Source organism: Ambystoma mexicanum, chromosome 12, assembly GCF_040938575.1.
Source record: "Ambystoma mexicanum isolate Mex_15411 chromosome 12, UKY_AmexF1_1, whole genome shotgun sequence".
NCBI lineage: Eukaryota > Metazoa > Chordata > Amphibia > Caudata > Ambystomatidae > Ambystoma > Ambystoma mexicanum.
In genome coordinates, this window is record NC_090936.1 from 563287693 (window position 1) to 563313190 (window position 25498).

General features: G+C 47.9%; 1 protein-coding gene across 2 annotated transcripts in view; it reads left to right on the top strand.

Annotated features, from left to right (window-relative positions):
• Positions 1 to 64: 64 nt before the first annotated feature.
• Positions 65 to 25498, top strand: part of CENPQ (centromere protein Q) — a 486431-nt gene continuing 460997 nt past the window's right edge. The window contains exon 1 of one of the 2 annotated variants that reach the window (XM_069628870.1): positions 65 to 311. The gene's annotated coding sequence lies outside the window, so the exon portion shown is untranslated. Of the gene's footprint in view, positions 372 to 25498 lie in introns of both variants that reach the window. The other variant, XM_069628869.1, reaches the window with a different exon arrangement.

Sequence of the window (25498 nt, forward strand, 5' to 3'; positions counted from 1 at the left end):
GTGTGCCAAATGAGCAAAAAATAAGAGATAATTATATCGGTCTGCGTACACAAGACGTCACAAGCTGAAGCTATGCGACGCTCTCCGCTAGCTTCTTTTGGAGCCGTTCCGCATTATTATCAAGGCCGAGCTTCATTTCGACTTTTTTTGACAGTCAGTTGCAGTAAACCCCCATCCCACCGAGACATCACCATAAAGGTCTAGAGCTGGCGCGAAATTTAGGGACGTGACTTTCGTGGGTCACCACTTCTCCCACTCGTATTGAGGCCGCATTCGCAGGATAGTCGGATGCACGTCCAGACCAAGACAAGGTGTGGATGTCACAGTCTGGGTGGACATGTGTGGGTTGGAGTGAAGAGGGAGGCGGATAAGTAAGTGATGTTGGGCATGTATTGACTCTTAAGTTATTAGTATCTAACTCTGATTCCTCTGCTGCATTCTGGGACTTGAGTTTCTGCATTTATTATGGTGCAAAATTACCAGAATACAGAAAAATAAGCGAAGACTGGCTGGGTCACTTGCACCCGTCATGAAACGGCTTCAGTGGGTGGTTAAACATCGTTTCTAAAGCACGAGAGCCCCATATCTTTAGGGTGTGGGTCAGACCTTCATAGTTTCACGTGCGGCTTCAGAAGAATTCTCCCGAACTGTGTGTGTGGCAGTTCTGATAAGTACATTTTACAGTGAACTGCAAACCACTGCTCAGCCAGCTGCTCTTTCTGCCTCACAGCTGTCGTCCTTTCAGATTCCTTATGCATTTTATCCAGTCCATCATTCGCTCAAGTGCATGCATATGCCTCTCAACTTAAACGCGTTTGGCGGGTGTCACCCGCCACTTAGGCAGTGCTCTCAACCGCCAAGCTTGCCACATGCTTATAGGATTCAATGGGCATTTCACCCGCCAAATACAAAATCGTATGTTTTCACCCGCCCAGGGCCAATGAAAGGTTGAGAGCTATACATGCAAGAAGTGCACAATGGACCATCATCTCATTGACTCCTCCTTTTATATAATAATAAATGCGGCGCCTTAGGTGGCAATGGAGCATGAGCTGAGGCTCAAGGGGGCGTGGCCTTTCGGGGGTGGAGGGTCGGCGGTCTCAATGGGTTACAAGCACCCTCGCCAGACAGCCTTTTGTAGATATCAGCGCCCTCTTCCCCCGCTTGGCAGAGGGTTGCTGATATCTGCATTTACTTGCTTAAGGCTTGGCTGGCAGGGGACAGCACCTCGCCTTTTCAGCCATAATGGTGGCACTGCCCCTGGCAGGCATCGTGCCTTGGATGGGGCAACATTACTATTAAGGCTGAAAAGGTGAGGCCACTGGAAGCCAAGGCCTTTTATTCTTGAAGCTCCCATGAATGAGCGGGAGCTTCAGGCATTAGGAACAAAAGGTCTCTGCTTCCAGCGGCCTCAGATTTGTTCCATAATGATGGCGCCGGCCCAAGAGCATCTCTTGCTTGAAGGGATGCCCCGCAGGTGCAGCGCCACCATTTTGGAATAAAGGCATTTGTTTGTGAAGCCTGAAGCTCTCACACATCAATGAGAGCTTCAGGCTTTAGGAACAAAAGTTCTTCTGGCGTCCGGGGCTGCCAGGGGAGATTATTGAGCCCTGGCAGGGCCCTGCCTCAAAACGAGATTACTGAGCCTGCTGGTGCTCGGCCCTGGCCCTCTCAAAGCTCAGACTAGACTCAGAATTAGGTGGGTAAGAGAAGAGTTAAGGATGGATTATCATGGAGATAAAAGCGTATGCAATTCAGAATTACCATGCTAACGTTAAGAAAAGTCATGATTCTATTAAAGACACAGAGGCAAAGGATTATACTCAACTCTTCTATTTACTTCTCGAGCAGCACGTGACAAAACTATACATTGAAGTGAAAAAACGACAACCTCCGACAAGTCTTTTTTTCGTAGTCTGAACTTGAATGACTGCAAACTTCCCACTTGATACTGCCTCTACCAATCTCTGCTTTGCTCACGCCTTTACCTCTGCTTTTCCTCTTTTTCTTTTGCTGCTTTAACATTACATTCCAACTCTGTGTCCCAAAACGGGAAACGCCCCAATCCGATATCTGACAGAGCCTAACTCCTCACAAACCAGCTGGTTTGGTCTCAGTGCCTGCAGAGGGGCCAAAAGATTACTCCAATTGTTAAACTTTACTGGGTGGGCAATTGTAACAAACAGTTGCCGTGCTCCTAAGCAGTCGCCACTTAAGCCACCTCACTATGCGCTTCCTCATCTCTGTATCGATTGCATGGGTGGGATAATCCATTGCCTCCATATCTTTAATAGAATCATGAATTTCCTTCACGTTAGTATGGAAAATCTGTATTCTATGTCAAGACCGTAGGCTCGGATTATGCTTGCTCAAAGTTTACCAGCAACAAGAAGACTAGGATTGCAGCTTAAAATAAATAAACATTGACTTGTTTGACCAATCTGCTGCCTTTAAGATGTCTTCTAGGAGCGCCCAACGCTAAAGGCTTTAGACGTCATCGCACCCCTTGCTGAATGTGCACCATATGCACTGGTATCGATACCCGCTTGCTGCATACTCCAGCCAACCAATCTAGGCAAGGTATCAATGGAGACTGCCTTTAACGTCTTCCGTAGGGCAATAATAAGCTGCGACTCTCGGGGCAGTCTAAGCTGCTCTGTCATTGCCTCGTAATCTACCAGGCCCCTGATAGGACAGTGCTTAGGCTGCTCCTGAATGCTGTGTGCGAGACCGACCTAATGCTAGTCTTGATTCTCTTCATAATTAACTCCTGTAGACGAATAGGACATCTTATCAATCTCTAGTGCTCTAATGTCTGAGACTCTTTTGCAAGAAAGCAGGCAGAGCAAGGTGATCTCTTTGGCAGAGAGGGCTTTCTCATTATTGGGCCAACCTTGAAAATGTTTCAAGACTTCATTCACATCCCAAAGCCGTGAATATCTAGGCGCTGGGCGTCTCAAAAATGTTACCCCTCTTAGCAGCCTGCATACCAATGCATGCCTTCTGACTGGTAGCCCTTGTATGCGCTCATGCCCTGCTGAAATCACTGATCTAAAGCTAGAGACTGTCCTATACGCTTTTCCCTAAGCAGCCATAGCAGCAAAAATGTTCAGTACGTGAATTACATCTTTTTTAGCGGGATGCAGATTCCTTGCCATGCACCAGCTATACCATTTGGCCCAAGCTGCTCTGTAAGATTTTTCTGTCCCTGCTGCCCAGGACTCTGCAATGAGGCATTCAGCCTCTCCCAAAAAGCCTGGCTTGCGGCAGGATCCCCTGAAATCGACCATACTGTTAGTCTCTGCTTCCCTAATTGAAGCAGGGGATGCACCTCACATGTTGGACCTTGGGGAATCGACTGTTCCTGCTGGAGCTGGATGGGGCTCTTGAAGGACATCTCCAGAAGCCCAGGGAACCTTGCTTGGCCTCTCCAATCTGACGTTATCCAGACTAGGTTCGCTCACTGTCTCCTTATTTGCCCCAGTGTTCTCAATATCGTTGAAAAAGTTGGAAACGCATATTCCGCTTGAGGACCTCAAACTTGCAGAAAGCCATCCGTCGCCACTCTTTCCGGGTCCGGCCTCTAACTGTAAAACCACAGAAGCTGATTGTTCAGTCTCGACACAAAGAGGTCTGTCCAACAAATACATTGTGGCCTCATTATCTTGTGGAACACAGCATTGTCCAACTGCCAGTCGCTGGAATCTCTGAGATACCGCAAATTTCAGTCAGCCACTTGATTGTCCAGGCACAGAAGATATTCCACCGTCACAATGATGTTTCTCTGAAGTGCCAGAAACCCCTTGCTAGCTCTGCTAGCATTCTGGATCTTATCCCACCCAGCCGGTTGATGTACCTGACTGCTGAGTCATTGTCCAAATTGAGAAGGAGACAGGACACAGGATTTTGCTTTCTCTTGCATCCAACCCCTCACAGCTAAAGAGCCAGCAAGAAACTCCAGTCAGTTGATTTGCAGGCTGAGCTCTTTCTCTGACCGTCTCCTGCTGGTTGTCATTTCCCCGCAGCAAGCTCCCAAGCCCTTCTGGCTGGTGTCTGATTCAATCACCAGGTCTGGTGAGGATCTGGAGATCGCTCTCCTGTTCCATGCATACATGTGATAAAGCCACCAAGACAACTCCATCTTTTCTTACGGGGAGAGAGGTACCCTCTGTTCGTATGAAAGGCGCCTCCTGAGGTGTTGGATCTTGAGGCACTGCAGCACGCGATAGTGCAGCAGCCCTGGGAAAGTCGCTTGAATCTATAAAGCAAGCCGCCCTACCAGTCTCGCTAGCTCCCTAAGTGAAAGTCCCTTGCCATGACCGTCCTGATCTCCTACTTGATCGCATACTCTTTTGCCAAAGGGAGGCTGAGCGTCCCTTGGGCTGCCTCCACGACAAAACCAAGGAGCGCCAGCGAATAGGATGGAATGGTCTCCGATTTCTTCCCAGTTGACCAGGAATCCCGGCTCTGTGAGGAGCGTGGTTGTTTGTTTTACCTGATTCTGTAGTAACTGCTTGTCTGACACATAATGCAGATGTTATCTAAGTAGACCATGAGCTGTATCCCTTGCTTGCTCAGGTTGCTCACCACTGGTTTGAGTAACATGGTGAAGCTGCATGGTGCCGACCCTAGGCTGGGGGGCAGGCAAGTAAATTCACATCGCTGTCCCTGCCATAGGAACTGCATGAAGGGATGATTAGGTCGGAAGATTCCAACTGCCAAATAAGTGCCTCTGAGATCAATCCGGGCCCGCCAGTCTCCCTTCTGCAGGATGTCTCTTACAAGGTGAATCCCCTTCATCTTGAATTGGCGATAAACTAATATTGCATTGAAAGATTGGAGGTTGATGACTGGCCTCCGTTTGCGCTTACTTTTCACCAGAAATGTTTCTTGCAAAACTGACTGGGTCAGCACTCGCAGGTGCTATTGCTCCTTTTTTGTTGCAGTTTGGTAATCACTTCTCCCAATAGATGCTCATCCTCCCGAAAAAAAATGATTGGGCTGGAAGTTGCACCTGAATGGGATCCTGATAAATCTCTACATGAAAGTCTTGCACAGTCTTGAAGACCCAGGTGTCTCCGGTGCTTTCTAGCCTCCTACTTGCGTGTTGAGGGAGTCTTCCCCGACGGCGGGAATCGCTGCACTTGGACGCGTGTAGGGTGGCACTGGTGTTGCTCTCATATGAGTTATTGCTCATTACTGTACAGCCAGCCTCTGCCTCACGAGGGCAAGGACTTGTGGTCCTCTTGGTCCCTCCAGGCAGCTCTGCTGTTGGCGTACCTTTTGGAATTACGGGTGGATGGCCGAGCGGCTCCTTCCTCTGCCGGCCCTTCTGAAAACCTTTGTCCAAAAACTCTCTAGAGATGCCTGTGCTTTATCTAAAGGCGGATAGCTGCTGGCGAACTTCGCCATATCCTCTATGAAGGAGTCACCGAAGAGCTTGTCTCTGGTGGCAGCTGCTCTTTATGATGAAGCCAGCTCTCCTAATTTGGGGTCTATTTTCACCAAAATAGACCACATGCACTCTGTTGCTATGGCACAGTTTGCGTTCCACAACAGATAGATCGCTCGCTAGGCCCAGCCTGCCAGGATGTTCGGATCTACCGGTCTTTCCATTCCTTTGCTTCTTCAGCCATCCGCAGAATCTTTGCCAGTGGCCCAACAATGTCCAGCATTTTGTCTTGGCAGGACTTCCACGACCTATCTATATTTTTCTTAATGTCTCTGCCCTATCACCCCATGACTGTTAGCATGCGTAGTCTATCTTGGGCTTTTCCGCCACATTGTCATGAATTCTGGGGGGGTAGGGCATTCTGCTCTGAGTTTTCGTCTGGGTTCTTTGTCCAATGGTGTGTAAAGGCGCTTCCTTAGATATGTTGCGACCTTGGCTATTGGTTCCCTCTCTGCTGACCTTGGATGAATCAGGCTTCTGGGTCGAATTCATCCCCTACTTTGGCTTACTCCTCCCTGTGCCTTTTCTTTGTTTCTTTCCGTGTTTTACTTGCACTGGAAGAGGAGTTTTCCCTTTCATCTCCTCCGAGTCCTGAAGACTCGGAATTGGAGACATCCTCTTGGTCCCTGAGCTCGGGGGACAAGTAATGCATGTTATCTTTGCTTGAGGATAGCCAGCCCACCTCATCCCATGACCTTGCTCGTTTAGCACACTGGCGCCTTCTGCGCATGAGCCTGGGCGGAAGAGAGGGTATAAGCGCTGCTCGCCCTTAGTGCTTTCTTTCTTCCCCCTAGTCTGGTGGAACTGGAGGCTTCTAGATCTCCTGAAGTGCTCCCCCTTAGGTCCCTCATGCTTTGTGAAAAGGCTATGCAATCTTCCACCACACTCAGTTGTTTGCTGAACAGACCCAGGACAATGTGTCCCATGCTGGGTTCGCCCCTGCCACACACCTTGCGGCTCAGCTTGATTTCCTGCTGGAATCTATGGCTTGTCTCTTACATATGGTAAGTGGGCGGGAGCGGTTTGGAGTGGTGCTCCTATAAATAGGTTTTACCGTTCCTATACTTTTATTTTAAAAAGAAACCGTTCGAGCAGCAGAGCTATGAGGACGTGAGCCCCTGTAGCCCCTACAGCCGCGGCAGATATCCTGTAGAAACGGCCTGCTACGAATGGCTTTCCTGTAGAAATTATACATTTTCCAGAAGACAACCACACTGGGCACAACCAGGCGAAATCCCGGCCAAAATTGCATACTCCTGGGTGATTTCAGAGCCGAGGAAAACAAGCCGCGCAGCAGCGGGAAAATGCAGACAAAATGGCGACGCCCATCGGATCGTAGCCGAATGAAGGATCGTCACTCCGCGGATCTGCGATCAGTGGCCTGTGGCTGGGAATAGAGGCATGCAGGAATAACATCCGCGCATGACAAGGTGGAAGCTCCACCAGAACAGCAGCACTCACTTCGTCCGTGGAACACCCCCGGCCAAGAAACCGAACCAGGCGGGAACCTGTTGAACAATACGGAGAACGGGCCCACCGTCTCCCGAAAACGGCGTATCTACGCTGTGCCCGTGTGAGTGGTGAGACAAACCCCCAGTGCACCGTCGGGCCGCCAGAGTGACCCAAGAGGGAGACGGCAACCTAGGGTGACATCCAGACGTTCGCCCTACCCTGGCCCTCGCGCTCGTACAGAGCCTGCAAGAAAAGGAGCCCAGACGGCGTGCAGAACCAAGCGGCCCGGTAGGTGCACGGCTCGTGACCCGCTGGCTTCATAACGCGTTTCGGGAGATACCATAGACCCCTCAGAGACTCTGACCTGTGGGTGCGCGTTAGACCCCTCAGAGACTCTGACATGTGGGTGCGCGTGGCGAAGACTCTTGCCTACGTGGGCCCGTAGTGCAATCAGTGAAATTACAGGGCAGCCGGAAAACACGGACAAAATGGCCGCACCCGTCACTACGTAGCAGGGTGAAGGAGTACCATACTGTGATAGACCTGCGACCAGCGACCTATGCCTGAAAGCGACTTCCCACAGGCCTAACCAACAGGCACCCGCACCTCCACGGACTAGCAGTCACCGCCAGCCCAGGAGGGCGCAGAAGGAATATTACGCAAGCCGGCCTGAAACCCCAAAACTGTGCGCCTGTTCATTCGGAGGCACCTCACCATCGACGTACGACATGGGCAAGGATAAACCCAGGAAACTAATCTCCCAGAGCAGGATGGATCAATTCACGACGCCGACAGCAACCACCCAGTCGGAACAAGACCTACCAGACACTATACCACAAGTAGAAGGAACAATATTGTTAAAAGACATCATGGCTGCCATAGCAGACTCATGGGCCTCGATGGGGCAAAAAATAGATGGCATCAGCATGGACGTCTCCCTCCTCCGGCATGACCTCCAGAAGCTGACGTCCCGTACCGGAGAAGCAGAGCAACGCATATCTGGGGCAGAGGACAGCCTTCGGCAAGTAGAACAACACCTGGCTAGAGTTACGACCCGCCTAAAAACCATGGAGGAGAGGGTCGATGAAAGCGAGGGAAGATCCAGGCGTAATAATGTTAGAATCCTGGGATTGCCGGAGAAAGTTGAAGGCCCGCACATGGAATTATTTCTGGAGCAGCTACTCAGACATGTTCGAAACAGATACATTTTCCAATTGAACGGGCCCACCACGTGCCGACGGGTCGCCTAGTACCAGGTGCCCCCCCCCATGCACAGTGATAGCAAAGCTATTGAACTATCGAGACCGTGACGCATTGCTCCAGACGGCACGGGCAAAAGGCACCCTCACATACAATGGATCGAAGATAGCATTTTTTCCAGATTACAGCAGAGACGTGCAAAAAGCCAGACAATGGTTTGCCCAACTCAAAAAACAGTTGCAAACCTTGAATATGAAATACGGCCTCCTATTTCCCGCCCAACTTAAAATATACTATAAAGGCACGACGGTTCACTCCACTGACCCCAAAGATGCGTGCAAGTGGGCAGAGCAACACATTGAAGGTGACTGGACCAAGACAAGAGGCAACGGAAACAGAGCCCGACCAAGACATGAACCGATAACCGCCAGGCAACGTTCCGCAACCACAAGAAAGAGAAAACTGACACCCGAGGCATGAACGATCAGGCACTCTGAAGGCCCCAATGAGCAAGGTGTAAGGTACTGTGCATTGTTGACATTCTGCTTACATGATTTGACAGCCATGAAGAGACTCATAGAAAAGCGGCCAGAACAGGTGGAAGCCCCCTCTTCCCCCTAGAAAGTCCCCCGCCTCCCTGCGTTGGAGCACGGTGGGAACTTACGAGCAATGAGCTGCGAATCTACAGTTTTTGTTTAATTTGTATTTGAGTTGCAATGGGGCGACAGATGCTTCAGTTGGGGGCGAAGTAAAGGGAGGGGGGAGTTGGATATATGTTTTTATGTTTAAAGGATGGACAAACTCAATGGAACATTGAAGTTCTCAACACACAGGTTTTGGTGCGACCTAGACCGTTGTTCCCTGCCATGGTACAAATGAACACAATGGCCAGACCCCAAAGAACGTTACTGTCATTTACACCCACGCACGCCTAGATGACTCCGCAACACACTAAGATCCGAACCTTAAAGCTCCTCACCTGGAACGTGAATGGTCTAGGAAGCAGTCTGAAGAGACGATTAGTGCTGCAATTCCTGAATAGACACAGCCCAGATATTGCTTTACTAACTGAAACCCACCTAGCGGGAACAACCAATGCACTGTTTAAGCGGTCCAACTACCGCACAGCAATACAAGCAGGATTCATGATGGGAGCCAGAGGAGTAATAATACTGATACATAAAAGACTTCCTTTTACCCTTACGGACACAACACAGGACACTGGAGGCAGGTACAAGCATGTCACAGGCACGCTCTGGAACAAAACTATCTCCCTACTGGCAATCTATGCCCCACCCACACTGCAAGCCACGCTGATAGAAGACATTACACCACTGATCACTATGGACACCCCAGACATCCTAATCCTGGGGGGAGACTTCAACGATGTAATGGACAATACCCGAGACCGCACACACCTTCGCATTAGAGACCCCAGTCGCCAAACTAATCTAGCCACCTTTGTCAAAGCTTTTGGAATTAGGGATGTGTGGCGGGACCTTCACCCGGAAGGCAAAGAATACTCCTATCACTCTGGGGTACACGCATCATTGTCACGCCTAGACTATTTCTTTATACCAGCATCAATAATACACACGGCGACACAGGCAGAGTATCTCCCAAGAGGCATCTCGGATCACTCCCCCCTATTAATGTCAATTACAACGTATAAACCAATCCCGCCACTGGTATGGAGGCTGAATAATTACCATCTAGGGTCCCGGGAATTGTTAGAACGTCTACAAAACGCTAGCACAACATACTTCGAGCTAAATGAAGGAACGGTAGACTCCCCTATTATTCTGTGGGAAGCCTACAAACTGGTGATTCATGGAGAGATCATCTCCTGGACCGCGGCACAAAGAAAAGCACACCTGGAATCAATAAGAGAAGCAGAGGCAAATGTCAAACTAGCGGAGGAAGCACACCTAATCCAGCATACTCCTGACACAAACAGAGCTCTGATCCTAGCTCAAAAAAAGTTACAAAATATTGCGTTGGACAATGCTAAATAGGCACACGGGGCGATGAGAGCCAGAGTCTATGAAACAGGCGACAAAGCTGGAAAGATGCTAGCATGGCTGGAGCGGAGAGATGAGGGACACAACCAAGTAAGAGCGATAACAACACAAAATGCTGAAACGAGATCAACAGATGCAGATATTGCAGACGAATTTGCAAAATATTATGAAAAACTATACAGAGCACCAGAAACTCACCCTGAAACCTCCGTGTTAGAAAAGATCGCCCTTCCCTCTCTTAACGCTGAACAAGCGGCTGGGCTAGAAATGGAAATCACAGAAGACGAGATAGTGGCAGCTATGATGCAACTCCAGTCCGGAAAGACACCTGGTCCGAACAGTTTCCCCACTGAAACCTGGAAGAAGATAGGCGGAACTGAACTGGCCCCACACTTACTCAAATTGTATCAGCAGGCCCGAGACAAGGGCAGCCTACCAGCGGATTTAAGGAAGGCGACAATAGATGTGATACCCAAAGCAGACAAACCCCCAGATGAATGTGGCTCTTATTGACCAATATCTCTAATTAACAGCGTGACGAAGATACTGGCGAAACTGTTGGCGACGCGCCTACAACAGGTCATAACATCCCTAATACACCCAGATCAATGTGGTTTTATGCCTGGTAGATCTACGAGAATGAACATACATAGACTACACCTGGCCATTGAGCGCACCCAGACCCTGGACACCCCCATGGCAGTACTTGCGGTGGACTTTGAGAAGGCCTTCGACTTGGTCCACTGGGAGGCACTCTGGGCGATTATGCGTAAAATGGGGATCGGCGAGCGATTCCTAACCTGGATCCAACTGCTGTACGAGGCGCCGACGGCCGAAGTGAGGGTGAACGGCTGGACGTCACGATCCTTCGCCCCTGGGGAAGGGGACACGACAAGGCTGTCCACTATCAGCCCTCCTCTTCGCGCTGGCCATGGAACCACTGGCCCAATGGCTGAGAGACACGCGCACATGGAGAGGCATCCCCGGAGGACCAGAGTGGGAAGACAGAGTCTCACTATACGCAGATGACCTACTGATATACCTTCAAGAACCTAAAACATGCCCAGTGGTAACATAGCTACTACAAGATTATGGTACCTTTTAGTTGTCTGAAAGTGAACCGGTCCAAAACCACACTATTTGCACTGAACCAACTGGGAAACGAGACCCCTGAGTCTTGCCCATATAAAGTCGTGCATGAACAGTTTCGATATCTGGGCGTCCAGATTACAAGAAATCTCAACGATTATACATTCGACAACCTGCAACCTATTACGGAAAGATTTACAAGAGATGTGCAACATTGGAAGTCTCTACCCCTGACCCTCTTAGGGTGAGCTGCACTGTTCAAAATGTTAACACTTCCCCGCTACCTGTACGTGCTACAGAATGCTCCACTGCACATACCAACCAAGACGTTCCAGGAGATAGACTTGACTTGACCTTGCACATGCCACGTATCTGGGCAGAGTCACACACCTGTATAGGCTGGGGAGACAAAATCACTCCACTACAACCGCTGTGGAACAACGGGAACCTCCCCGAGGTGATCAAACTGACGAAATGGCCGGGTGGATGAGACACGGTATAGAAAAAGTGAAGGACATTATAGCAGATGGATCCATTAGACCCTTTGATGAACTAATTTTGACCTTTGACCTCCCGGAGGCAGAAAGATATCACTACACACAGCTCCAACACGCCCTGCAACAGCACCTCCCTGCTCTCTCCGACATGGCAGACTCTACCCCACTGGAACGGAACATAGTGGTGGACCATGTTCCAGCTAAAGTCATCACTGTCATGTACAATGTTATCACCTCCTTCGCCACACCAGAACTGGAACGATTGAAATCAAAATGGGAAGCTGAAGTGGGAGAAATTATGTCGGAAGACTGGGTCCAAATCCTGATGTACCCCCGTGAAGTCACCATATCAGCCAGACTCCGCCTAGTACAACTGAAGATATTGCACAGGATCTATTACCCGGGGGTAGCCCTGTACCAATGGGGCAAAATAGCTGAATCCAACTGTCTGCGCTGCCGGGAAGGGGAAGGAACCTTCTTTCATGTACTATGGGAATGCCCAGTAATCGGTCATTACTGGCAACAATTCTGCGATGTGTTATCAGGAGTCCTGAACCAGACGATCCCCAGAGATCCCAAACTGTTGCTACTGGGAGTGGACAGTGAGATAGATCTCTCAAAATATGAAAAGCTCTGCCTCTTGACCACAACAGCGATAATCAAAAGAAACATAGCACGCCTATGGGGGGCAGCGGAACCGCCGCAGGTCAATCAGTGGATTACGGATGTAGAAATCTGCATCGCAATATAAAGGAGGGTTTACAGAGCCAGCGGTTGCCCTGAAAAAGCAGATGGGGTATGGCAACGCTGGGTAGACATGATATGAACTACTGAACTTCTAATATCATAACATTATAGACTAAGGGTTGTGGACAATGCTGCGGAAAACCTACTATTGTACCAAACATGATTACGCTATGTATTGAATGTTACATAATGGCATATAGTATGTGTTCCATATGAGTGCTTTTCCCATCCAACGTAATTTTTATTTCTATTATTATTAATGTTTAAATGCTAGCCCCGGAAGGCCCACTGGTTGTATGTTCTAAATCTAATAAAATTCAAAGAAACCGTTCCGGAACGGTTTCGTTTTAAAATAAAGGTGTAGGAACACATTGAAACTTGCACTTTCAGTGCACTGAACTGGACGTTCCCTCAAACATCAGGCGCATGTGTTTTGGGGTTTGTATTGTGCATATTGTGCATGGGAGCAGGTGCATCAGTGGGGTTTGTGAGGAGCGGTGCAGGCCAGTAGGGAACATAGTTCCACTACTTCTTTTCGTACACTTCGACCACTACTATGGTTCTGTAGAACGGTGTAGGAGCTGTGTGTAGAGCTGTGGGTTAATTTGACCAACTCTGGGCTGTGTAGAGGAAAAAATAACGCAGGCTGACTTGTGGCCTGCACCCGTCAGTCTCATTAAGAGCGGGTCAGTGAGCTGCTGCATTAAATGGCAGAAAACACGTGGTCTTGGGACTGTGCCCATGTGACCCCCAATAGTGAACTGCAAATATTGGTGCTTCCACATGAGCCTTTGCGTGTTTTGGCTGTAGGTGGTGCTGTGGTCTGTGCTGTGTAAAATGGCACCTGACACACTGGCAATGGCATGGTGTCGCAGATTCGAACGTACTCATTTGTCAGGTAACCGTTAACCCGTGTGGAAATTGCCCTCCTGACACGCTAAAGTAACTGGTGCTCTGGTAGTGCTCTTGTACACTAAGGAAGTATGCAGAGTGGGCACCGGAACTCCACTGGTCACTTCCGAGGCACACTGCCCCCTGATGATGACGCCTTCTCGAGTCGCTGTTCTCTAGGAAATGCTTGGCTCCACAGAGTCCACAGATAATGCGGCTCCTGCTTTTACCTTTTCAAGAAATGGTCTACATGTTTTTATTCTATTTTGTAAAATATAGCCTATACAGCTTTCTTATACACCTCAACATACAAATACATCATGGCAATCGATAAAAAAAACAATGATTGCAATGTTAAAATAGTAAGCCTATTTAAAATGTCCTTGGAAGTGTACAATGTAACATTGTGAAGCATAACCTGATTAACTTTTTATATACTTAATATTGGTATTCTTCTTTGGCAGTTGGCTAAGCCATACTCGATTGCATTATAACTTCGTCCAGTCAGTGGTATATTAGATTTACATCATTATGTGGTATCCTGCATGCTCTGATGGTTGTGCTGTGAGCTGTCCTTGGAATGTGTGAGGTAATGCGGAATGCAAGCGGTCTGGGCGTTCTGAATTCGGCAGTTGGGAAGGAACTTCAGGATGGGAGCTTGGGACATGGAAGTATGTTGAAGCCTGCTCTCCTGTTAACTCCTACCTTTGATCTGTAACAAATACTTTTTGTACTTACCTTGTGCCTGCCTGGTTCCTGTGTCCTGCTTGTCCATCCTGTGGTCCTGTTTACTACACTTACTTCTGTAGAAAATATTCCGTCATTCATTCGTAGTAACGGTTTCCTAACTGACCACTTTGTCATATCCAAGCAAGAACTGCCTTTGAATATTGCTCAAGCTATCGCATGCTAGTAACTGATGTTTTGCAGATTCTAGATCTTCTCCTCCACATGATTTGCACATACGCTGCAATCTGTGTAAACCAATATGTGCACCTATTACCTTTTAAGGAGTTCACACAATTGAATTTAATCTTCATATATTTTGGGCAATCCAATTGAGTGGATCCTTTTTTATGTATGAGAGATCCGAAAGTCTTCATGTAGTGGAATATATGTTCATGGCTGAGGGGGGAAAACGAGCAACATTGTTTTTGTTCCTGTTCTAACTCGTATATCATTGTTTTTTTGCAATTGCTTTGAGCCTTTCGTGACATTAATGGGATCAAGGGTAAGTCTGACATACCATAGGGAAAGCTCACTTACCAGAGCATGCAGACAAATGCTACTGAGTTGGCAACATTTGTGTAGAGGTGCATGATAGATGATGTGCAGCAGCGTATCTGGTGTAGTTACCCAGTTTCCAATGTATGTTTGGTTTCCGCAACCTTAATGCACTATGTGTATTGTGTATCTGGAGTTCTAAGTATAAATGATCTACTGCAAGATTCTTGGGGCATTTTTGTAAAGTTTTGACAGTTGCGCTCTAATTTCATCATAATCATTTTTTTTAAACGGTTGTTTTTATTGGCATTTCACAAGTTTGTATAACAATCTCCCCCCTCCCAAACTCACCTTCCCTACCCCCTTTTCCCTTGATCAGCAGCATCTTTAATAATGAATAAAACATTAATAAGGCTTCATCATAATTATCGTACATTAGTGAGACATTGGGAAATGTCTAGCACCCGAATGTTTTGTGGGCACCACTGAATTCGGTAATCATCCATCAAATAATCCAACAGTTTACCCCGGTCTGTCCTGAACTTTCGATCTTCTCCCTGTTAGTTATATGTAACCCATGCCATGGCCAAGACACGCCAGAGTTTATGTAGCCACTCGTGATAGGATGGGGCCGCCTCTTTCTTCCAATTCCACGCAATCACAAGTTGGGCCGTCAAAATCAAAACCATACATACCTTTTTATGTGTCCTATCTTGTGGATCCGCACCTTTTGACCAAAGGCCCAGAAGTCATTCCCCTGCCCCTGCAGATACATTTGCCCCCACAACCTCCTGCAGAGTCTTACCAACCTGGCCCCAGAATAATTTCAATGTTGGACAATACCACCAAATTTGGAGCCTGTCCCCCCGCCCCTTACATTTACGCCAGCAGCCCAGCAGCGTCCCTTTGAACATCCCACTGAGCCTCTCCGGTACATAGAGACATTAAGTGAGAATTGTAAACCACATTTCCCTTAGTTGTATAGATTGTGTTAGTTTCGGGATATTATACCAAAGTGACTTGCGTTTCTCTTCAGCTATTTGACGATACAAGGTACTTTCCCATTTGCCCACGTATAGCCCTTTTCCTAGGAGCACCCTCAGAAAACAAGGCATAAAATGTGGAGATGAGTGTCCCTGTATCTGATGTGATATATTTCTCAAATGCAGTAAGCTGTCTGCCGGCTTGAGTTTTATTAGGGGGATGCATAACCCAATGACTAAGTTGGTAAGAGCTGAGCCGATCCCTTTCTGTAATTGCATAAGATTGATTAAATTGCTCAACTTCTTGGCCTAGCATAAGATCTTTAAGCATTACACAGCCCCCTCCCTCCATTTTTCAAAAGCTCTAGCCTCCATCCCAGGAGTAAACTGGGTGTTCTCAAATATTGGTGTAAAGGGCCCTGGAATAGGCGATATGGGTATCCGGTCATATTTCCGAAAACATATTTTCGAATGACCATTATGTCAAACATTTTGGCGATCGTTTTTTTTTTATTTTAATTTTAGTTTTTTTTTGGGGTTTCGTTAGTAAAAAAAAGTGTAAATAAAAAAAACGGGTGTTGGGGGAACCACCTCATTTAAAAATAACAAAAAAAAATTCACCACATTTGGTGTCGAGAAAATGGCATTCGAAAATATGGGTTTCGAAAATATCACTATAATCCATGATATGTACTTTTGCTTCAACACTTCGTCCCACAAAATTCGCTCACGTGTGCAGTTATTCGCGATGCCTTCATACTCTTGAGGGCGGTCAGCCCTAGGCAACCATAAAATCTCATCTAGATGGGCCACTCACCACTGCTCTATCCATAGCAACCCAATGTTTACTATTATGTCCTGCAAGCCATTGTTTCAATTCCCTCAGCTGGGCCGCCCAGTAGTAGTTTCTAAAGTCAGGGTGGCCATACCTACCCTATTTCTCAGGCCATTAAGGTCTGCACGGTCACCTGCAGTCTTTTATTATGCCATATAAAGGTGGAAAGGATGCCGATGAGTGACTTAAAAAAATTCCTGGGTATAGCCACAGGCAAAGACTGAAACTAGTAACGAAAGCGTGTGAGGGTCACCATTTTTATCGAAGCCATACGCCCCAGCCATGATATGTATCAACGGTTCCACCTTTGCAGGTTCCAGAGCGTTGAGTAACGGAGGATAATTGGCCTCATACAGCATTGCCACAGATTTCGTAAAAAAAAGAAAAAAATAAATAAATACCATAACATTACATTTTTTCTTCTGCACACAGAAATTGGGTCGATCCCTGTATTTCCTCTATGGTGTCCTTTTAAGTATTTCACATTTATGTGGCTTAACTTTTAATCCTGAAACTTCCCCGAATAATGCCAATTCCGAGGCAATCACTTTCATGGATTCTACAGGGTCCGATTAATTCAACATGTCATCGGCGAAAGCCATTATTTTGTGCTCTGACCCTCCAAAATGAATCCCTTTCACACCCAGTGCTTCCCGTATACGCTGCAGGAAAGGTTCCAGCTAAATGGCGTAAAGCAAGGGGGACAGCGGGCATCCCTTTTTGGTACGCATCCCTTTTTGGTACACCTCTCTAAGTGAATCGGACCCAACAATTGTCCATTGATGGATAGACAGAGGGTTTTGTTTTGGTAGTTGGCCTTTATCCTCTGCAGGAAGCGCTTGCCAAACCCTATATTCTTCATTGTTTGAAAGAGAAATGGCCACTCTACCCGAAACAACTTTTTGGCGTCTAATTCTAGGAGTGCCACTGGGATCCCGTGCCGTTCAACTTTCTCAGTTAGGGGACATAATTATCAAAGGTTTGACAGTGTTTTATGAACCCCACATATGAAGTCTGTACTCCATTTGTGCGGCTAGTATCTTGGTGTATATTTTGGTGTCAATGTTGATTAGCGCTATTGGACGGTATGACCCACACTGTGTCAGGTCTTTGCCCAGTTTTGGGAATACCACTAGTTTAACCTCGTTCATTGACGCAGTAACATGCCCATTTTATTCGAAGCAGTTATACTTATAAAACACAGCATTAAAGCCATCTGTTCCCGGGGCGTTTTTCAGTGGAAGTTTCCTTATGGATGCAATAACTTCCTCCTTCATAATATTCTCCTTGAGGTCTTCCCTGTCTACTCTCTATAGCTTCGGAATAGATATTCCTGCTAGATATGTATTCAGCGGGCCATTCTGTAGCCTATCGGAAGACTATAGCATGCCATAGATTTTTCAAAACCCCTTATAATCCACTCTGTGTCAGTCACATCCTCCCCTTCCCCTTTCCTAATCTTCAGAATCATTTGGGTGGCAGACCTCTGTCTTGTCGTGCTAGTAACCTAACTGCTCTATTCTCCAACATAATAAATGTTGTTTAGTTCTAAGTAGGGTCCTTTCTGCCTTTTTTGCCCTTAATAATTCTAGCTGCCCTCTGACTACTCTGTATATTTTCATTGTTTCCCTCGTAGGGTAATTGCCCATTTTTGGCATTCTATTTCTAAGTTGAGCCTGTAAGTCATCCTCAAGCCGCTGACTCATCTTTTCCCTCCGGGCTTTGCGAGGTATCGGTTCCCCCCTGATTACCGCTTTGAAGGCCTCTCGCCAAAATTTCGGCGAGGTATCCATCATCGCATTTTCCCCAAAATAGGCTTGAATTAAGCCTACCTCCCCTGAAAAAAACGTATCCGTAAGGATCCATTCACGCAGAACCCAGTTCCACAGCCCCCTATTACAGGGTGTCATGGTCAATATTGCCCTTAAGTGTGCATGATCCGATCCCACCGAAACTTCTTGCATTCGTCCCGCCATTCTAGCAGATACCCAGATATAATCTATTTGCGACTGGGTTTTATGAACGTGCAAATAAAACGGAAATCTTGCTTCCTTTCCGCTGTTAGCTCGCCACACATCCATGAACCCTAATTGAGTACATTTGTCTCTCAGCCGTTGTGGTGATGTGCCCCGCGGCATAAATCCCACTTGGCTACTGTCAATTTCGGCATCCCATATTATGTTAAAATCCCCTGTTAGTATAACATGACCCTCAGCTATATCTATATTTTCAAGTGCCTCCATTGTTGCCTTCCGAAAATCTTCCTGTCCCGAGTTAGGTGCATACACTGTCCCAACCCTCACTACTACTTCCCTCTGAATGCAGAGTTTCACAAATGGGTATCTCCCCTGTTTATCACCCAACCGAGTTCAGGATCACCAGATCAGGGTTATCTCTAAATGTGATCGCTTTTTCCTCATTCATATTAGCCTGACAGATCTGTGGGTACCGCGGTAATCTAATACATGATTTATCTTTTCTACATATATGGGTTTCTTGAAGAGCGAGAAAATCTGTTTTCTCGCGCCTCAAGACTGATCCCAGCTTACATCGCTTTGCCGGTGAATTTAGCCCATGAATATTTAAGTACTTTAAAACTCATGGTGAGTACCTAATCCACCCAACCAATCCTAATCCTTTCCGCTGGACCTTTATCTGTAATACCCATAGGGATCGACGTGGACCATGGCTACTTTAAAATAGAATGCACATATTAGAACCTTCGAGTCACCTCTTTGCTTGCCCGCCTCCCCCTGCCTTACTTTCACATTTATCATGCTGATCTCCCTCCCAGCCCTTGTATCCCACCCCACCATTGCGCACACCCCCTTGCTCCCCAATCACTCCCCCCACCCCCCAAAACTTTGGCCTAGGCCGGTCCATGGGTCCTAGTGACAACCATGGGAAAACCCATCCATGAACTGTTATTACCTGGGAACAACCAACTGCAGAGAGATATAGTAACCCTCTCCATAAAATCCCAATCCGGTCCCCTGCTTCAACCCCCAATCACATCCCGGCCTTCCATCTCCAACTCTATTTTCTCTCCCCTGCTTGTTTTCAAAAGTCCCACCAGCTCCCTCGGTGTACCTGATTTATCTGTGCAACCCCCCCGCCTTCACTCCTCAGAATGTTGCGTGTCCTTCAACTTGTCCCAGCCATTCGGAGCACAGGCTTTCCTGTTGTCTCACTTCGCCATGGACCACTCCCATTGTCGCCTCTGCTGGGTGGTTTTACTGCATCTGATGACCTACTCCGATCTCCTCTACTTTCCGGTGCCACCACATCCAGACCTTCTTCACACGCTGTTACTCGGAAATTTCTACCCTTCCAGGAAAATAGCCAGCCAAAAGGGAAAGTCCACCTGTAACATACCTTCCCCTGAATGCTGCTGACCAGATTCATCTGCCTCCTTTTGAATATGGTGGAAAAAGCCAGGTCTTGATAAAGCTGTACTTCCGAGCCATTGATGGTTAAGGACGTACCTGTATGTGCCGCCCTGAGGACTCCTTCTTTATGCCCATATGATGTGAATGTGGCCAGCACGCCCCCAGCTCTTTCCTAGGGTGGCCCGTCCTATGTATTAAATCTAGAAGGATATCGTCTGACGGAATCTCCAGAAGCAGATTGCTTGAGGTCTTTATCTATGATCTCCTATGGAACGTTCTTGATGAAAATGTTTGATCGCCTTGACCTGTTCTCGAGATCTTTGCACTGAATTTTCAGCTTGTGCGTCATCCGTGTTAGCTGTTGTAGGGTTTTGTAATTTTTGAATGAGTTTTCTGACAATTCTTGTAAAGCTTGTTCAGTAATGTCCACCCGCTAACCCGGTTTTGAAACCTCCCCTTTTACTTATTGAACTGCAGTTTTTATGTCAGATCTTACGGTGATAACCTGTTCTTGAAAAGACTCCTGAATCGTTTCCTTTAAGCGCTGATGGTGATCGGCTAGACATTGCATTAGTTCCTCTTTAGTGATTGCCATCGTTTCTCCGTGCTCTCTAGTCACTGTGTGGCGACCGTAGTGTAGGAGAGTGAGTCTCGCTGGGCGTGTCTTTCACCTTGATTGCCAGCACCCTGTAATTGTCCCCTCTGCCCTTCGTGTGTTCACCTTGGGGGTAACTGGGTACATTTCGTGCGTCCTCTCCCTTTAGCACTCAACATATGCTTCCTTGGGCGTAGACCACCTAACGGCCCACACTCTATTAACTGGATCGCAGGGGTTACCCACTCCACTCAGCACTGTAACTCTCAGTGTTATCTGCATCCACACCCGGAGTCAATGCCCACTAGTTCCATCAACCAAGTTCCGATACAACCAGAGGCGAATGCCATTATCCTTCAGACCTGTCTTTCACTCCAAAAGGGCTCACATGCACCATTATTAGTACCAAGTCAGCCCAAAATTTCTCAGTATCCAAAGCTGAAGCCCTAGCCCTCCTGAAGCACACAAGATATTAAGGGTCTTGCCCTTTGGTTTGAGGCTTTGAAGCCTGAGGGATCACGTGGCTATCTGTTACGTCTTTAAATCCCCAGGACTTCCTCACCCCCTCTTCAGCCTGCCCTTTGTAATCTTTAATTCGCCTGCTCTCCTGCTCCTCCTCACTTTCACCACTCGCCAACAGTCGCTGTTTTTGGAGTCAGCTGGCGCAATCTTTTTAGAGTTAAATTGTCCATAAACGAGTGGGAGTAGGCTCCGCCCACATCCGCTTAGTAGGTGTCGCCAATGCCATAGAGTTTATTTATATCATACACCCTGGAGAACCGTCGTCTCTGTCTACCTTTCCAGCATCATGGGATCCACCTTTCTAATATCAAGGGCTATTACACCCTGCACTGTTACTTCCTACGGTGGTACGTTTCTTCTGGGGATCTGTAAGCCTTCTCCCCAGCACCTCCTCCCATTAGATTCTATAGGTGTGTATATGGGGGGGGGTTTCAAGGAGCTAGTAATTCTGTATATTGAGGAGACAAGCTTCGTAGCCCATACAGGTCAGGACACATATATTGAACGAGTGGTGAGGGAGGGGGTACCTGGGGATAGTCGGGCCATTTAGATTGAAACACAGCTCGTAGCCTATAATATATGAACATTGTAATGGCGGTCCATTCACCCCTCTCCTTTAGGGCATCCCAAGTGATGAATCGACTCTCCACTATGAGATCCTCAAATTTGTAGACCCACAGTCTCTCGAAGTGTTGTGGGAAGACCCTATCCTTTGTGACTGGGAACCCCCTCATTGCGTACACCAGGAGCTCAGGGGAGTAGCAGACAGTGTTATCCGTTAGTCGCCCCAGGTGTTCCCAGTCTTTGCAAGTCATTTTCACCAGCTGTACCTTAGACGGGGGCATCCCTCCAGGAGCACACATCTTTAATTGGATTTATGATGAGGAGTCTCAACCCCCGGGTCTCCCTAGCCAACAGCAGGAACCGGCCCTCCATGTCCCTGTCCCGTTCATGCAACTTGAATTCCATTGAGCGGTGAATATAGGTAGCTACCCCTCTAGAGTGTGATTTGAATGAGGACCCTTACCTGTGCACCCCGAAGCCTGGCAGCGTTAAAGGGTTGGTGTCTTTTGGGTAAATGTGTTTCTTGAAGGCACATAATATTGACACTGCGATTCCTTGCATAATTGGCAATAAGTCCTGTTTTATTCCTATTGGTAAACACCTGAATATTCCATTTCAACACAGATATTGCTCCCATCGTGACAGCTGCTGTGGATGAGCGACCATGTGGCCACGAATTGGGTCGGGGTGCCCGCGTGGGGGAGTGTAAAGACTGGAGAGAGGGGGGGGGTTTCTATACTCCTGCCCTCTATATGGCAGAGCAGAAACACAGAGCACCCCAGCCAAGATTCTCTATAGGGTAACTATGGCCGAGCAATCAAGGATTAAGCTCTCGGGAGGTGATGCAGGCTGGTTTTATAAGTACAATGTAGTCCCCAAGCCCCCACAAAGGAATGTCCCCACACTGTTGGGTGATAACACAGTTCTTTATATAAATAAGGTTCAATAAATAGACACAATGAATAACACACTTTGTACTCTGTACATATTTACCATATTAGAATTGCCAATGTCTATGTGGTACCACAGTTAACTTTAAAATGCACCAACTGCTGACCGTTTCAATGGTATACAAATCAAACAGTAATGTGAATCAACAATGGACATAGGAAGGAAGACAAGTTGGATTAAACAATGGCAGAATACTGGGTCCCTAACACCAGACACAGTTCTGTGTGAGGATCCCCCCCATCCGGGCAACTGTAAATAAAGTGTATTAACAAGCCCAGTCCATATATGTTTAAAACAGTCTTGTTTCCTGTTAAAATGTTCTACTACCCCAATGTACCTGAGTTTAGCAGAGTTCTTTCAATGGTTAGTCTACTGGCCCTTCTTGAGTGGACTCCTTTTAAAGCAGGAACCACAGGTCAACAGGATTCCTACGAAGAAATGTGAACACTGTTGTCGAGGGAGCAGCTTCGACCTTCGCGGTGCCTGTCGACGATCGGTCTTGGACGTCCTGTGAAGATGAGGCGTGCGGTGCACCTCAATGACAAGAGTTTGTTCCTGCAAAGCAAATCGATTAAGAGCGTAGGCCCAGCAAGGGCGTTGGGTCTTCGGCGTTGGCAACGACGATTGGGACACGACCACGGCTGGCGTTCAGATCTTCATTGGTCTGGGTCTTTGTGGACTTCGGGTGGCGGGAAACCCACCGGCGGATTCTCCTTGCTTCGTCGACGACCCCGACTTTCTCCGGCGGGAAAAAGCGGTCGACGGTGATGGTAAGGGAGTCTGTGATTTCAAAGTATTTTTGGCAATTGAGTGCTGTGGCTCCGGTTGTCTAGCAGCACAGCATCGAACTGTCCCCGCTTGGGGGTAATGCGACTCAACGGGCTTCCAGCGGTTACCATGGTCCTCTGAACCCTGGTCGATGACGACGGACTTCAATGTCCGGGTGCTTCACTTCAGGTTCTTGGCAGACCGCGTCTCTGGTCGGCAGTCTTTCGAGGACTGACTTCCAGGGCACCTTGAAGAAGATCAGCTTTTGCACGATGTTCCCTCATAGCTCGGGAAGAGGTCTCCTCGCAATGTCCTCCTTTTGGATCAGTTCTTAGAGAAACAGCTATCAGATTGCATTGAAGAAAAGCGGCAGCAGAGCCTTCTTCCAGCTGGACTGAAAAGGTTAAGGATCAAGTTTCGACTTCAGCTTCTGAACAATTCTTGTCGGGGAGATGTCCCCAGATATACTGTTCTTTCTCTCATTCACACTGCTGAGCCAGGCTCAGGAAGCCAATCATTCAGAAGTGCATTCAGCAGACAGGCAGCCAATCGGGCTCACAGTGCATTCAGGCCATTCTTCTCCATCCAGACACTCAAAACAAGGAATGTGGATTGGGGCAAGCACCCAGCCTTTCAGCACACCACACTGTATTCATACCAGTTTCGGGCAGGGCTGTCTCATTCATTTTTTCACACACCAGAAACCAGACACCCATAACATGAAATGTATATTGGTCAGACATTCGATTCACCCAGGTCCCACCCCAAGGGTGTACCCACTACGTACAGTCATTGGAAAGGCTCCAGCCAGTCTGGCCTGGACTTCCCCCACAATACCATATATGAAACTTCCACCCAACAGCTAGTCAGGGGAAGGGACTGAGTCAGGGCTTCCCAGGACTTTGGGAAAACAAGGTAACACAATAGAAAGCAAGAGGTCACAGGGGCCATCTTGCCTCCTATCGGCAATCAACCAATTCCAATGGCAGGGTCTGGGCATCCCAAAATGGACGATACTCGGAGCACCTGCAAAATTCAGCATGGAGCTGCCACCAGCCCATACCTGCTCTGTGAGTCACACACAGGTGCCCAAAAAAACATTCACTAGGGGTACAGGGTTGTACTCCCACCCATGGGTGCCATAAGGGTATCCCAAGGGTCTGTTCACCACAACCAAAAAGAGGAAGAGCTGCACTTCCAGGAGTCCCACACAGACTCCTGTGTTGTTTTCTGCACAGAACACACATAAGGGAGTACAGGACAAGGACATGGAGGCCCTGTACCTCGAATGCATTTCAAGCATCAAAGGGAGACCAGCTGTGCTAGCTGTGAGAAGGCCCGATCCGCATAATTCCACACCCCTAAATGAGCCCACAAGTGTGAATCTCCAACCACGCCTCATTGCCCCCCCCCACCTCCCACCACCCAGGCCAGAAACATAAACATACTGGCAGTGACCCCCCCCCACCCTCCGATTCCCAAGAAACAACTAAGTAACCAACTACGACTGCAGTGGCTGTCGTAATGAGGAGCCGTTGGCGACAGGCTCCTGTGGCTCGGGCTCATTCCTTGGCAGTGAAGAGTGCTCCCAGGCGAATGTCAGTGTGGTTCACTGCGAGAGACAAGTACCGCATTGCATATGCTAGGGAGAGTGTATTGGATCAAGGGTCGTGGTCTGGAGATCGAAGCGGGTCGGGCAGTTCCTGTGCGAACCTCTTCATTGATTCAGGTATTGTAAAGTAGGATACTTTCCCCATGTGCATCACACAAAGCTTGGCCCGAAACATCATTGCATTTCAGATGTTTTTCCGATGGAGGATATTCTTGGCCAATTAGAAGGTTCTCCTTTGATCCTGCACCTGGAGGCTGAAATCGGGAAACGGGGCGGATCATCGCGGATTGCCATTGTAGTTCTCCCTTTTCTCTAGCCGCTTTCAGTAGGACATCCCTATCGTGGTAGTTGAAGATCCGAGTGATTATGGGGTGTTCAGGGGCTCCCGGCGGGTGCTTAGCCGCCAGGGAGCGGTGCGCTCTCTCTCCACAAGAAACATTTTGGAAACTGGAGGGTCTGCCAGCAGTTCCTTTAATAGCGTTTCGACAAACTGCTCTGTGTTGCCAGAGGGGGGTAGATTCGGGCACACCGAGAATTTGAAAGTTGTTCTGGCGAGGGTGTCCCTCTAAATCGTCATTCTTAGTTGCTGTTGCTGCAGATGGGTGACCTCTCGCTGTAGGACTGATACTTTGTCCTCACCATCACTAATTCTAATCTCCGCCTCAGTGATACGACCACACAATTTCTCAATCTGGATGGCGGATAA